Source organism: Nycticebus coucang, chromosome 16, assembly GCF_027406575.1.
Source record: "Nycticebus coucang isolate mNycCou1 chromosome 16, mNycCou1.pri, whole genome shotgun sequence".
Lineage (NCBI taxonomy): Eukaryota > Metazoa > Chordata > Mammalia > Primates > Lorisidae > Nycticebus > Nycticebus coucang.
Genome location: NC_069795.1, coordinates 24,278,876 through 24,294,804, shown reverse-complemented (window position 1 = coordinate 24,294,804; position 15,929 = coordinate 24,278,876). Strand labels below are relative to the sequence as shown.

General features: G+C 34.9%; 1 pseudogene across 1 annotated transcript; it reads right to left on the bottom strand.

Moving 5' to 3' along the window:
- Positions 1 to 7,156: 7,156 nt before the first annotated feature.
- LOC128567932 (60S ribosomal protein L35a-like) lies at positions 7,157 to 7,573 on the bottom strand (annotated as a pseudogene). Its single transcript, XR_008374958.1, has one exon. The product of XR_008374958.1 is annotated as a 60S ribosomal protein L35a-like (transcript).
- Between the last annotated feature and the right edge of the window lie 8,356 nt (positions 7,574 to 15,929).

Below are 15,929 nucleotides of genomic sequence, written 5' to 3'. Positions count from 1 at the left end.
CATATATTTATTTTGTGCTGTTAATGACGCAAACATAGACCAAACACTCGCACAATACTGTATGACAGTTACCGCATCAAAACTTACATGCCACAGTGCCATTTGGAATTTCTCAGAGGTTGGGAAATGTAATTACTGAAATACTATGATTGCTTTGCTCTTTCATGAAGACTACAGCAGAATGCTGTTGACCTCTCTTTTTCCCCTCTTCAGATCTGTTCTCTCAATTTTTCACAGTATCGGAAGTTCAACTATGCACATGGATTTGCAAAGATTGTGTTTCATAAATTTGGCTTACAAGTAATTTACTTTTGGACCCTGTGACTGAAGTCATCAGAATATGAGTGCAAGCAAAGTGCACAAAAGCTAGACCACTTTTTAACTACTGACTTAATCTCTTTTTTATTTTCCAGCTAGAATTAGGGATCAAATTGTGGTAGCTTTAGTTATAAAGTAGCACACATTCTAGAATGGCAGAGGCAGATGATGGGAGAAATCGTGGGGTAAAATTACTTCCCTCTTCTAGAACACTCATTTATTTTGAGACTGTAGAGTGAAGGAAAAAGAGATGTTTATCCCATTTTAGTCAACATATATGTGAAAATCTGTTTCAGCACCCTAGCCTTATGTCTTCACCAACATAGGGATCAGAAAACACTTAGGGAGAGGGCCTTCACTATACTACCTACTTATTTCTGTTTTCACTTATTTGGGGACAGAGAAATAATCAGGCAATAGTTAATTTGAGATAAAAATAGCTTTGTCTTTTTATGTTTTATTAGTATTAGTCTCAAATATTAAGGAGTCACGTTGTGGGGAATTGTGGAGATTTTTATAAATGAATGTTGAGGTAATGTCACAGCAATTAATCCTGTTAAAAAGAGGTGACAACTAATCATTTTAAAACAAGTATTTGATAATTAATTTTAAAGAACACACACAGGAAGCAGTCACAGTATAATAATTTTATTTTCACAAAGAGTATAGCTTCAAACATTTAAGGAGAACTACAACTAACATTAAACTTTACTCACTAATATTCAGATATGCAAAAAGAATACACATGAACATTTCTTCAATAGAGCATTAAAGAAAATGCTCTACTTTTAAAATGCTTATGTGATTAGTATCACACACAAAATACTCCTAGGTTATGATCAGCTCAAAAGTAGCCTTATTTATATGTACAAAATCCCTTTTTCCAGATTATGCAGCATAATCACTGAGTGCCATGAGGTAGCAGAGATCATGAAGAATGTCTTAAAATGTGCACTGTATTTTGCTACACATAATATGCACATTTCGAGGGAACGATAAGGATGCACATTGGACATGGGTAGTACTAATTCCATATCCAAATAGATGTTTTAATTCTTTTATCTATGTTTATGCATTAAAGTGTAACTCTAGAAAGCAATAATGATATCTGTATGCAAAATAATACCCTGGTGGTGATCGTGCCCCCTCTGCACTACCCAACTTCACCAGACAGGCACCCCAGCTGGGAGGACCTGCAGCCCTCCCACTGATCTTGCTGGACACCGCCACCACTGCCATCTTGGAAGCAGGGACCGCACTGATGTTGAGGAGAAGGTTAGCGTGGGACTCGGGTGAGAAGAGGCCTAGAGTGACCACCCAGTAGCTCCTCCTTCTCTTAGGAGAAGCACCAGGCACGGAGCCCAGTGCTACAGAATTGCCTGGAGGGAGCCTAGGTGTCAGGTAAATGTGGTCTGGACAACCTAAATACCCAAACTCCCCCATTTATCCCCTCCTGGCCCACTCTTTTCTCTAAATCCTCTCATTTCCTATTCCCACCCACATCCATCAGTGGGAAAATGGTCACAGCCACTCGGCTGAGAACCCCCTGGGAGCTTATTTTCTGGGGAGCTGGTGTGATAGGCCAGGCTGGACCTGCCTGACCCTGGCTCCAGACAGTAGATTCCTGTCCTTTTGGGGATGCTTCATCTTTTGTGCTGTTGTCCCCATTCTGAAGCACTTGGGACTCCACAGTAAGGAAGATCCCTGAGCTTGGTTCTGGGAGACTTGGGTTCTAAGACCTGGTTCTCCTAGTAGCCCACTCTTGGTGACCTTGGTCCTAAGTCTCTATGATGTTTCTGTCTGTGAAGGTATCTGGCAGCAAAACACAAAATCTTAAGGGTACCTGAGCCCAGAGACTGTAATTATGAGCCTATCACTTATCCAAATCCCTAAGATACTGAGTTGATAAAATTTCCCAAATTCACCAGTAGGAAGAATCATTTAGGATGCTTGTTAGTGAAAAGGACATCTGTATCTTTCTTTGGAGAGTTGACTCAATATGGTTCACCCAGTCTCTTAGGTGATTTTTAGGTCATTCATTCTGATGTTACTTAATCCAAGATCTGGATGGCCAAAGGTCATGGTATAGTCACGGAACAGAAATGAAAAAGCAGTGAACTTCACTGGGGTATCATTAGGGAAGGCTTCCTACTGTGCACGGTGTAGCAATGGCCTCAGGATGGGACCAGCTGCATGAAAGATGAGGCAGCCTGGAACAGGCAGGGATCCACTGTCAGGAGTCCTTGGCTTCTGCTGCAGCCACTGTGACATCCCTCACCTTTCATGAGACAAGAGATACCACTGTGGGGCCACTTCTGCCCTCAGTTTAAAAAATTAAAAAGGAAGATGTTTTTCTAAAGGTTTGGCCAAAAATGTTGGTGCACATTATACACAGCAAAATACAATACTCTATGGCTATCATTATTTTTATCCTTCCATATACCAAATACATTTATGTTCCATTCAATGCTTTCAAGATTCTTACTTACCTTATTACAGCATCAGCTCAAAGTCCAAAATCTAATCAACTAAAAAATTTTAAAGCAATTTTCTAAATCATCTAAATTAAGTACAGATGAAAATCCTGAGTATAATCCCTTAAGTAAAGATCTGTAATGCAATTCCTCTCTGTATGCAGACTTAAGAAACTGAAGGGATAATAATTTATCTTACTCGACATTCTCAATACAAAATGGTGATGCAGCCGTGCACACCATAACGCTATGGACATTTTAGTAATTTCAAAAAGTGGAAAATGTAGGGGGAAAAAATATAACTGATCTAAAGTGATTGTCAACCTAAAAAAAAGACATTAGACAATGATATCTATGATGATATATATGATGATTTTATTTGTGAGTAAGCAGAAAGATTTGTGAGTAAGCAGTTTAGATCCCCTAAACTGTTAGAGGGAAACACAGATAAATCTAAAGGGGAGGATAAAGGGGAGCTTTCATAGGCAAAAGGAGAAATTTATTAAGATGCCTAAAAATAGAGTTTATTGGCTCCAGAGGCTCAAAGCCAGAGTTGATGTCATTTCATTGGCAGAGATGCTGTTACTGAGCAAAGGGTGTTTCAAGAACATCTCTCTGAATTGCTGCAATTCTAAAGAATGTCTAGCGATAAACCTTGTCATGGAAATGTATGTGTATATCCAAAACATGCAAGCCACGTAAAGGACGAGATGAGTGAAGGACTCGAGAGAATTTCTTGTAGGGTCATTTCAAAAAGTCCTCAAAATAATTTTTATTTTCAGTTGTGCAAGCATGAGCTCCCCTTTTTTGTGTCTTCCTGGCCCCAGTTTGCCTGGATTTGACTAGAGTGGCTTCAAACTGGTGTCTCCAACTTTCACACATGGTTTTGATGTCAACTGGGCAAATTCAGCTGTAATTCTTTGACTAGGTTTCACAACTAGGTTTCACGCCTGGAATCAGTCCTTTGTAGCTGTCAGATACTCACTCTAAACTCTTGGTTCCACTTGCTGGGCTTTTAGCTCTGACCCTTGGTCTCTTGTTTCTGCCCTCTGACTTACTCATCATCTTTTATAAAAATTAGTCCTGTTCCCATCTATTTGTCAGTATAATTTACGGGACTCACAGCCTTCCCCCTCTCATCCTCTCTCTGTCCCTCTCCAATCCTGGATGACAGGACTGCTGATGAGAAAATACGTCAAGAAATTCCTAGGCCTTGTGTGAATTTCGCTGGTTTACAAACTCTTAGAAAGAGACATTTGCGCAGGTATTTCTGCTGTAATCTTTTTTCTATTTTTGGCTTCCTCAATATTCCTAAGGAACAACACCCCCAAACTTCCTCATATTATCACTCTGATTTGATTAAGCAGCTGTGCAGGCATACCTTTACTGTGAGCGAATACTTTCACATGTTGATTCTGCGAAAGTTGCAGCAAGCGTTGTAAAGGCGGATGTCCCCTTTTCTTGGAACTACACTTTGAGCTAGCATTTCTGAAACCCACTACTTGGGGAGGATAAAAGTTCCAGAATCTCGGCTTGGTTGCTTTTTTGTTTAATCACTCTTACCTCAGCTTCTCTCTCTCATCTCACATTTTGCCATAAGCAGCAAGAAGAATTCAGGCGGTGTATTCACAATTTGCTTGAAAATCTTCTTAACTATATATTCGCTTGTCTCATAAGTTCTGCTTTCTAGATATCTGTAGGATGTAATTTTACTCAGCTTTTCAACCACATTTCTCAAACTCCAGTCTGGCATAAGAGATGCCCTCATTCCTTCTGAGCCTTCCCTGGCAGTGTTCTTAAAGTCCAGATTTTTGTCCATGGTCTGCTAGTGACCATTTGGCCTTTCTCTAAATTAGTTTAGGATTTAGCTATAATTCCCCTCGCTTATTTTTGAGCCCTCTCCAGAAACCTCTTATCTGAATGTTTAAACACTCTATTCTGGGTTAAGCTGGCTACTTCAACTCCACTTTTCAGAATTCTTTTACCTTTATGTACTATACAATTACAAAGCCACGTCAGCATTTAATGTATTCCTTTTGGTAACACGCCTCTTTCGGGTACCCAACCCTCATTACCTGTTTATTACTGCATAATAAATGATCCTAAACTCAATTGATAAGCTTAATTTCTGAATCATCTAGTCACACACTGTATACTTACTCTTCATCCAGTTACACCATAACTTGAAATGGTAAAAATTTAACATCAATTTTCACATCATGCTCTTGCATAATGCAAAGACATTGTAACTACAGACTTTTCAGATGGAATCTATTTTACAATTGAATAACTTGATAAAATATTCCAAGGTGTTATGAGTTAACTGCAGCTATGAAGTTTAAAAAATCAAAAACACACTTGAGTTTTCATAAAAATAAACTATGCTGTAATATTCTGAGAAAAAATAATGATTAAATGGTAAAGGCAAACATAATCATTATAACAATCAAATGTTAAGCTAATTGTAAAATAATGTTCAAAAAATATATTTGTCATTTATTATTAAGACTAAGGAGCATGCTTCTAAATTCATGTTAGTAATCCCAGATCTTTGGGAAGCTGAGGCAGGAGGATAGCTTGAGGCCAGGCGTTTGAGACATAGTGAAAAAGACTCCTTACAAAAAAATAAAAATTAAAAAAATATATATATATAAGAAGAGACAGTAAGAAAGGGGCTTCAAGAGGGATGGGAGGAAAACATGGCCTGCTGAACCAGGAAGTGTGGAGGGCCCATAAGAATGTGGGATGAAGTAACCCAGGCAACCAATGACCAATAGGAAGAGATAATCAATGATCAATGGAAAAGGGGAACACTGCCTGGAGGTGCAGAGGCCAATAAAAGACTTGCAACCAATTTCAAACAAAGTATTGAATACCCCTGCCCACCTTTATCCCTCTCTCTGTCACCTTTTCTCCTTCACAAGAGAGACCCACTTCCAACTTTCTTTATAAGTGCTCTAAACCTTTTCTTTGTTCTTCTTAAATGAAAACTCTCTTTGTTACCTGAAACTTGTGTAGGTTACTTTTACCTTCTATCCACACTGCCTGTGACGCATCAGTTTTATTTTCAGGTTCTGCTCATTTTTGCTTTTGTTTACCACTGTGCCTCAGTTGAACTTTCTAGCTCAGCTGAGTAGATGAACCAGGTCAACCGAGTTCAGGGAACTGGAACCTCTGACCCCAACAACAACAACAACAACAAAACATTCATAAATGTAAATCCTAAAATAATTCTTTAAAAATATCCTGTGGCAATTATCAACTAATAATGTATACTAAAACTAGGAAAGCACTTGCATTAATCTTTTGGTAACATCAACTACCATAGAAGAATTTAATAACAGTCAATTTTAATTTGTCTTTTACAGATTGATATTGCATGAATAATACAGAAATTGGTGTGTTTTTATCAAAAAATATCTTAGCTTTCAAAATGTTGAGGAAAAGTTACTTGCCAGATACTTTTGTTTCTACAGTTTCATTTAAATATCACAATATTGTTAAGGGGAAAGTATAACTTGCTGATATATAACTACTTTCATTTTTATTATTTCTGGATATGACAAAATTTATTTTCAAATATTGTGTCTATTATCACTTTTCTCTGACTTTTGTTACAATTCATGAAGATAGTTTTTAATACACAAATTATTTTCTAAATAATCTTATATGATACTGGAAGCCTTTATTATGCTATAATGGTGTTTAAGTTGGAAATCCTGTTTTGTTTCTGTTCTTTTTTCCAGACAGCGTCTTCCTCTATCGCCTAAGCTAGAGTGCCTTGGCACCATCTTAGCTCACTGTGACTTCAATCTCCTGGGTGCAGGCAATTATCCTGCCTTACTCTCCCAAATAGATGAGACTGTGCTCTTTTGCCACCATCTGGCCATTTTTTTCTTAGGAAATGAAATAGTGAAATAGTGTCTTGTTATCCATTTGGTCCTGAACTCCTGGTCTCAGGTGATCCACCTGCATAGGCCTTCCAAAGTGCTCAAACCATAGGCCTGAGCCACAGTGCCTCACTGAAAACCTTGTCTTTATCTTAAAAATTATATTGCTAATTTTCTATGATTTAATTTTTTGCATGTATAATATTTTGTCAATAGTTTTAGAGGTATTAAAAATATTTCCAAGGTTTTTGCAATTTCACAAAAGTTTTCTGGCATAACCTGCTGACTGAACATTACAATCTTCCCCCTTTCAGAACTGACTGATTACCTACATTTTCCTGATTCCATTATTGTCCTAAGTGTGGCCAAATGACTGAATTGACGGAATAAAGTGGAGTTACAGGTGCCTGTGAAAATTCTAGCTCATTCAAATCATCCTTTTCTTTCTTTTTTTTTTTTTTACAACAGCACAAATCCACTTTTATTTACTTTTCATCACTTTAAATCCTTGAGGGGTACAGCATCACACGGATTCTGTGTCCAATAGCCTTAGCAGGAAGGTTGCTTCAGAATTTGGCACGAACCATGCCACTGTTTCCATGGGCTCAAGTTATCTTTCCCCAGATTACTCTGGTTTTGTTTGGTTTGCCGCCAGGAGTCACTGTGTTGTTCTTTGCTTTGTACACATAAGCACATCTCTTGCCCAAATAAAATTCAGTTTCATCTCGGACATAAACACCTTCAATTTTAAGAAGAGCTGTGTGCTCTCTTTGGTTCCGGAGACCTCTCTTATAGCCAGCAAAAATGGCCTTGGACCACAGCCTTCCATACATATTTGCCTTTTAGAAGTCCTGTTCCCAGCAGACCTCCACAGGCCCCAAGATGGCGGAAAGAGAAAATCATCCTTTTCAGACTTCCAATTTCGTTGCCCTTAGCTAGCTACAATGGGTGAAACTCTCACTTTAGGCAAACGAGATCTGTTTGTGGAAGACAGAAAGTCCTCTGGAAGTCTAATTCCTTCACTGAATGTGGAAGAAGGAAGGAGGGATGTCCTGAGAACATGGTCTGCACCCTACACTGTAATGTGACAAAGATATATATAATTTGTGTGCAAAGTTATTAGGTTTTTGAAGGTCTATTTGTTACAGCTCTTAGCACCCCCAAACACTAGTTGTCTGTTCTGCACATAAGTCTGGCTTCTTTGTTTGGAATTGTTAGTCCTTAGATGACAATGCTAGCAATGGTCACAGTGTTCATCCTTACAGAAGGAAAACTTTTGTTCCATTATTTAGGGTGATTTAAACTCTAAACTATAAATTATGTTTTAGTCTTTTTTCAGTAATTCAGTGGACATGATTTATTTAGTCTTATCTCTTTAGAATGTCAGAAAGCAGTGCATTGCGCCCTTGTTTTTCACATTGTTAGCTTTCTGAGCAGGCTGCTCCGTCTCACTGCTCATTCATACTGACATTTGTAAAGTGTGAATTGCTACCTACGATCCTTCTTGTCTCAGAATTCAGATCCTTGGTCAGAAGGTTCTTTTTATCTTTTCTTTTCTTTCTTTCTTTCTTTCCTTCTTTTTCTCATATTATTACCTGAGTTCAATTGCATCCTTATGTTTGGAGTTCTGAGATAATTTTTTTTAAATTAATTATCTGGTGGTTTTCTGCCAACCTTGAGGCATCCCAATTCTCTCCAGCAGAGTCCAGTAATTCCTAACCCTCATTATGCTTTCGTTCCCATCATTGCATGCCAACTGTTGAGAAATATCAATATGCAGGTGATATCAATATTGCCCGCTTTCCAGCAATGTCACAAAATGGTAACATTTGACAGATTACATTGGTTTGGTCACTTTACTGCAAGTCAATCTTAAAGACTTATACCACCTTCAATTTGGAAATAAACATTTAAGGAGTACTGAAATTACATATAGATAAATAGTATATTAGTTTATATAATCTTGCCAAAAACGCAGCATGACAGTGTTTACTAGTCACCTAAATTTAGTTAGCTCTTATTTCTAAATTCAAATTTTCATTTTAAAGTAACATATAAATAAATCTGTAAGTAGAAAAATCTGCAGTAAAGCTATTGTTGTAGGAGTGCTAGTAAGATAATATTTAAGAATACAAGATGTGAAACTGGAATAAAATTAAGAGTTTTTTTATATATATAAAGAGAAACATGTTGCTAAAAGTCACCTACTGCCTTCCATGTTAAAAAATATTTAAACATACGCAGATGAATTGTTCAAGTGAGTTTCAAGGGATTCACAGACAAAGAGAACTTTACAAATGATATTATATGATGAATCCTGACAAATAGCAATCATCAGATAGACTCTTACTCGTTTTGTTGAAGAACAAAACAGAAATCTCCCAAAGAAGGAAAAGAAAAGGAAATCTCAGTCAGAGGCAGCAATCTTTTCAGACCATATTTCTATATTAGTCCTGTCTGAATCTATAAAGAATCTAGAACTTTAGTGATTATAGTTTGTGGGAATGAATTTTCACAAACACTGTCATTGGGAAGAAACATTCAGTGAAGAGTATTATAATTGTAACTATTGAATCACACACATAGATAATTTCTCATATATGTATTATTTCTCTCTTGAGAAAAAATACATGAGTTTATAAATACTTAAGACAGTTACTGCTTCCTTTAGGAAGAAAGATTTTAGTTTAAGTAAAATTATGGAATGTAGGTTGACTGAAAAAGCAGAAAACAAAATATTTAAAATTATCTTTTTACATACTACATTTATTAAATTTACATAACTGATCTATAATATAAAAATGAGCACATATAAGAAATGTTTAATAAACAGATACACATGAGTATACACATACAGTCAGAGTCTAAATGGTAATGTTAGCTCATTAAATTCTAACCTTTTCAAATGTCATTTCTATAAGTGATGCCACAGAAAGACCATATTTAAGTGATTGTGAGGCACAGTAATTGTATTAGTCTGTGAGGGCTGCCGAAACAAACACTGCAAAATCGGAGGATTTAAAAACAGAAATTCATTTTCTTATCGTGCTGGAGGCAGGAAGTCCATGATCAAGACGTTGACAGAAGTGATGCTTCCTGAGACTTGTAGGGAGAATCTGTTTCAGGTCTGTCTCCTCGCTTCTGAAGGATTGCTAAGAATCTTTGGCATTCCTTGGTTTATAGAATGACTTAGGTCTCTGTTTTCATGTCAACATGATGTTTTCCCTCTATGCAGTCTGTCCAGATTTACCCCTTTTGCAAGGATGTTAGTCATATTGGATTAAGGTCCCATCCTGTTCCTGTATAACCTCATCTTAACTACTCATATTTGCAGCAACCCTATTGCCAATAAAGTCACCTTCTGAAGTACTAGAGGTCAGGACCTTAACATCTGAACTTTCGAGGACACAATTCAACTCATTCTGCAATAAAGATCTCCTTTTCCAAAATACTTTCTCAAGAAGACCCTGAATAAAGTGAATAGAATATTACATGAGGCTAAAACACACATTTTCAGTATAAAATGAAAAGGCCTAGAACTCATCTTACTAATTCTTTAAGGAGAAAATAAAGATGTTGCAGCATTAAAGTACAGAATATGTGAATTACTTTGTTTTATTGAACTGAATATGTTTGTGGGGTTTTGTTTTTTGCAGTTTTTGGCTGGGGCCAATGCCCTACTCCTTTGAGCCACAGGCACTGCCCTGAATATGTTTGTATTTTTAATTTAATAATATAGTTTAAATATGTCAAGCCATTATTATAATCTTAAGACAAAGAGTATTAAAAGTTTGTGATTCTTAGAAGTATAAATGATGATAAAGACTGAAAGGGCAACCAGGGAGAACATGGTGGTTTGTGCTAAAAACGCGAGAAGAATACGGAGAGCCTTTGTAGACACAGTGATGAATTTAAACGTCTACAAGAAAAGTAGTTTCCACCTCAAGGTAAAGGAAGCAACTAAAGGTTGAATAAACATTACATTTTAGAAGAGATCCTTGTTGTTAAGGGATGGTTCAGAGTTTGGAGAGAAATAGTTAAGTCACCAAAAGTGTTATCAAAGCTGGCTGTTAGAATAAAAGTTAAAAGCAGAGTAAAAGTGCAATTTAAGAAGAAAAGCCTAATGACTTATAATTCTAAATAAAATAATAGATTATCACATTCAATTCAATATTAAGAAATTTGAATTATAATTTAAATCTAGTAATCCAAAGGTTCTTTATTTTAGTTTTCCTGAATTCTTCGCTAAGTTTATCTTCGCTGAATTAATCTAAAACCTTGTCAGAATTAAACTTAACAACTTGTTTTTACATTTCAAGAAATATTTCAGTACATAAAAAGATTTTATTTCTATTATGTTTGTATTTGCACTTTCTAGATGAATAATTTGCTTTATATTCAGTCCATAGCTATTCAGTCCATAGCAATCATATAAACATTACATTTTAGAAGAGATCCTTGTTGTTAAGGGATGGTTCAGAGTTTGGAGAGAAATAGTTAAGTCACCAAAAGTGTTATCAAAGCTGGCTGTTAGAATAAAAGTTAAAAGCAGAGTAAAAGTGCAATTTAAGAAGAAAAGCCTAATGACTTATAATTCTAAATAAAATAATAGATTATCACATTCAATTCAATATTAAGAAATTTGAATTATAATTTAAATCTAGTAATCCAAAGGTTCTTTATTTTAGTTTTCCTGAATTCTTCGCTAAGTTTATCTTCGCTGAATTAATCTAAAACCTTGTCAGAATTAAACTTAACAACTTGTTTTTACATTTCAAGAAATATTTCAGTACATAAAAAGATTTTATTTCTATTATGTTTGTATTTGCACTTTCTAGATGAATAATTTGCTTTATATTCAGTCCATAGCAATCATATTCCAACACAGGATACTTAATATTTCCATAAAATAAAAATCCTGGTGAAAAATGTGTCCATTTTTATAGTCTATTCACTCAGCATTATTGCTCATTCATATTCATTTATATGTTATTTTCCTACATTTTCTGAAATGGTTATCATATCTCAAGCTGACATCTTCCAAAATTAATATTGAGTCTAATTCTTCTTTGTAGATTTAGGTGGAATTGATTACTATCCTCTTCAATACTCAGAGTGTTTTGCTGAATTGCTGCACATAAGAAAAACATTTAAAGCTTATGCATATCAAGCTCGATATAAAATAGGCACTTAAGAAATGTAATGTATATGCTCTGGAACTGATTAAAAATTAAGAAATAAGAGAGCACATGACACACAAATTCAGTATTCAGTGAATGACCAGGCAAATTACGAACCCCAAACCAGGAAGACAGTTTCCTTATGTGGATTTGACAATTTTTATCAAGTGGATACCATTCATTCTAATGAGGTGAATCTTGATAAACTTTTATTGTTTAATTACCCAGAATATTATCCTTGAAGAAATCAATGTAAAGAATAACAGCAGGGTGAAACACATCTCCAAACAAGATGATTCAGATATCATTAACACTCTCCTAAATTAATGTATTAAAATAAAATGTTGTATGTGTGAGAGCTTTTAAAAAATATTTCAGATTAATATGAGGGTATGGGCATTTAGGCTACATAGTTTGCACCTGTAAGGTTAAAGTCTGAATTGTTGTTGTACCTTTTACCCAGGAAGTGTGCCATATACCTGTGCATTGTACCAATTGGGTGAGAACTAACTAAACCCATCACCTCACTCCCAACTTGAATTTACTTAAATTTTTCTCACATGTGAACCTATAGTTGTCAGTCTGCTTATTTATAATAATCTGAATGATCAAAATTATGTTATTATATCAAATAATTTAAAAAGAATTTTTCAAATAATTAGATATGATTTATGAACTGTATTAATTTGCATATACAAAGTTAACTTCTTACTTGTCCCAAATGTGATGTCTTTGCTGAGTCCAATATAAACTCAAAAAAAAGTTATAGATCTTTCCTTATTCATGTTATGTTGTCTATGATAGAACTGTCAGTGTTGTGGGACAGCTAGGTCAATGTTGTGACACAAGGAGTTGAGCCTTAGTAAAAATTTTTATTCCTTTATTACAAAAGAACAATTCAGTAAATATAACCACCAAAGATTAAAAAATACAATATAGAAGCTGTCTTGCATGTGGTCTGGTCTATTACTATGATAGTCTCACAGCACATCAGTTGAAAATCGCTGCCTCAACCATAAGAAAAATAAGCATAAGAAAAATCATTGTTATTTTATTCCACAGAGTTTGAAATGGGTAGTAAGCGATAACAAATGGTACAGTAGTTAACTATAGCCAAATGAATAAGTTTGACATGTAAGTAGAAGTTAAGAATCACATAAATTATTATTAAAGGAAACAAATTACTCAGATAAGTTGTGCCCTGTGTAATTCCTTCTTCCACTTTCTTCACATTGAAATACAATATATGATCGCTGGATCTCCAGCAACAATCACATAGCATGAGGATGGAAGTCTGAGAACGACAGTAGAGATACAGAGACAGGAGTCTGAATTCCTGAGGACATAAGTCACCTAAGCAATTCAGAAGTGTTGGCCATTGGAAGTAACCTACATGAGAAAAAATTAGCCATTTGCATATTTAAGGCATTGTTTTAAGGCATGGGTTTTCTTATTTTTGCTGCCAACAGTATATCCTTTTCTTAAAATTTCAAATAAACTGAGCCACTTGCCAAAGTTTATAATCTGAAGAGCAAGAATTTGCACCTTAATGGTCCTATTTCTGGACCTTCAGTTTAATCAATATGGTATACTTCCCTGAGAGCAAAAGTGCAATTGTCAAAATGTGAATCATTATTAAATTTGTTAAAAAATCAAAAATTTTAAATATCATAATCATAGAATTTTTACAAGTATAGACAATCCAAACTATCTTCTTGTGGAGTAGCTCTGTACCAATTGGATTACCTACCACCTGCTCTTTCCATTGGCACTATTAGTCATAGACAAAAATCTTTAATACACATCAAAATTTAGATTAGACAAACCCTTTTTATTTTCTATTCTATGCATATTCAATTCAGGTACATTTTATTTTATTTTTTATTTTTAGGTAGATTTTACATATTAATTTAATACATAAAATTCTTAGAATTTATTAAAAAGAATGATGTATTTTTTGTCAGGGCTGTCTTCTTCTTCTTCTTCTTTTTTTTTTTTCTGACCCTAACTAATTCTAGTACAGTAATATAAATAAAATAATTCTGGTTGCAAAATCATATTCTAAAATGAGAAACTTCCTTATAGCCCTAGGTTACAAATAATTAGGGAAACATCCAATTTCGTGTAAGTGAAAAATTCTTTCTTTCTTTCTTTCTGCACATGTGCAGCTTTGTAGCTTGCTCGTTTCATTTACAGCAGGGATATTGAAAACACATTTCAAGGGCTCCTACTGATTTGAGAAACATATTGTACCTTAAGGGCTGTCAGAGAAAATTTGCAAATTACTATTCCAAATTATTTCAACAAGAAAACATACTGATATGTTCAGGTAATGGAAAGGGGAAAAAGATTAACATATGTGTCATAAAAAAAGCTATTGTGCTGCATAAATCACAGGTAGTCAAATATGTTTCGTAAGAAAGATGCTGTGCTAGGATGCAAGAAAGAATGTATGTTTCTCATTCAACTCCCAGTGCTCCTTTGATTTCCATGTTAAAATATACACTCTCATTTTTCTGTCCTAGGATCAGGACTTTAGGCCACTTCTTTCTTCCTTAAAATACCATTTGGTGAATAAAAACTATTTGCTTTCACCTATGTGCCTATGGATATATTTCTAATAGTATGAAAAATTTAATTAAAATATTTGAAGTTCAGTAAACCCAGAAAAATCCATTAAAGTAGGCACTCTAATCACTAATGGCAGGAATTACATTCAATTATATTTTTAAGAATGTATCATATGTTTAACATTTTCTTTATAAATTCTTAGTGAAACAACATATTTAATTTATCATTAACATAATATCATGAAATATATACTTAACAATCATAGATTGAGAAAATCACTTTCAAAGAATCTTCAAAGCTGGCACCCATTAGTGGAAGAACATTACTGAGAAATAAAAACACCCAATGGCCTATTTAGATGTGGAAACAATTGGACCTACACAATGCATAAAAGGAGAAGGTGAAAACAGGCATTTTTGTAAGATTCGAAATGCTTTCCTTAGGAAAGTGGAAAACTTTCTAGTCATTTCTATTTGGTTTATGTTTTAAATCAGTTTTCCTAGGATAAATGGAACTGGTGGCAGTGATTGTGGAGGTCTCGTGACTTTGCAGAGAGAGGAGTTACATAGTGGGAAGATGGAAATAGCAGATTGAAAGGAATTTTGGACTCTCCAAACACTCAATTTTGTCTTTTCTGTTGCTTTGTAATTAAAATCCCCATCACCTATGATTTCTGTAAAGTTTTTGCAGAGTAAAATCTTGACAGCTTGTTATACGTCACAGGTAAAGCATGTACTTATTAACCCTTAAGTGAATTTGAAGGAGTGTATTATTGATGCAAAAACACTTCCTAGTATAGATATTCTGAAAACCTATTTGTGTGTGTATAATTGTGTGTGAGTGTGCGTATGAGTAACAACATTGAATTTAGGTGATGAGGGTGATTAATCCAAAACAAAATTTAAAAAAAAAATAATGGATTTCATTAACTTGACACAGTTAAATTAGTCATCCGAATTCCTTAATTTTGCTCACACAAACGTTGTTCTTCATAATTGGAAAAAATAACAAACCCCAAATCGTTTTTTCCTACTGAGAGCGATGATAAATGTATATGACATGTTTTACTATTCTAGGATGTTAGAGTCTGCCGTTTTGTTTTGATAGTGCTTGACTGAATATACGTACCAATTTAGATTGAATTGTTTGGTAAGATTCTGATGAGGCAGGTCAAATAAACTAGATACTTAAAATGATCTTAGGGAAAAATTTTTTTATAGGTTGATCTATCTGAAGCACAGAACTGATCTATTGAGAAGAGTTCTTTTTTTTTTAATTTCAGAGTTATAAGAAGGTGCAGATTTTTTTTATATGAATAGCTTTTGTAATGCTTAATTCAGGGCTATTACTGTGCCCATCACGAGAATACCCTGTTTCCCCGAAAATAAGACAGTGTCGTATTTTAAGGTGTGCTCCCAAATTTGCGCTAGGTCTTATTTTCAGGAGACGTCTTATCTTTCCTGTAAGTAGGTCTTATTTTCAGAGGATGTCTTATT